The following is a 547-nucleotide window of genomic DNA, read 5'->3' as shown; positions in this document are numbered from 1 at the left end:
TATATATATGTATGTATCAACCAAACTAAATTAAATTGTTTATTATGGTCTTTTAGAACATATGATAAAGGCAAAGAATTCTGCCAACTCTGTAATACTGAACTATTTTCTTTTTGTTCTTCTAAGAATCCCCTTGTAAACACGGTTATAGAGCGTGCTTATCGATGTAAACATTGGCAGAAAAATCCCTTTAGTTCATATACGTGATATCTACTATTCTTTATAATTTGAACATTGATTTTCTTCTTACATTTCAGTTCCACTAGATCTATCTTTTTCCAAGCCTTTAAGCTTTTATTTAATTCACATATCGCTCTATATTTCTCATTTAACCCTCCTCTTTCTATAGGCTGGCGTTCCGTTCATCATTATACACATCCATCACATTCTGTTAAAATGTCTTATTGATGAGTTTGGTTTATTTCTTTCTTTCCCTGATGAGAAGATTACATTGTTTTACACCATTTTGTTCCTTTGGAATAATACCACTGTTGTCTTCGAAACATGTGTCGGAAGTAAAAGAATTTGAATAACACCTGCATTTAAC

Source organism: Octopus bimaculoides, chromosome 23 (genome assembly GCF_001194135.2).
Source record: "Octopus bimaculoides isolate UCB-OBI-ISO-001 chromosome 23, ASM119413v2, whole genome shotgun sequence".
Taxonomy (NCBI): Eukaryota; Metazoa; Mollusca; class Cephalopoda; order Octopoda; family Octopodidae; genus Octopus; species Octopus bimaculoides.
This window is presented reverse-complemented; position numbering follows the sequence as displayed.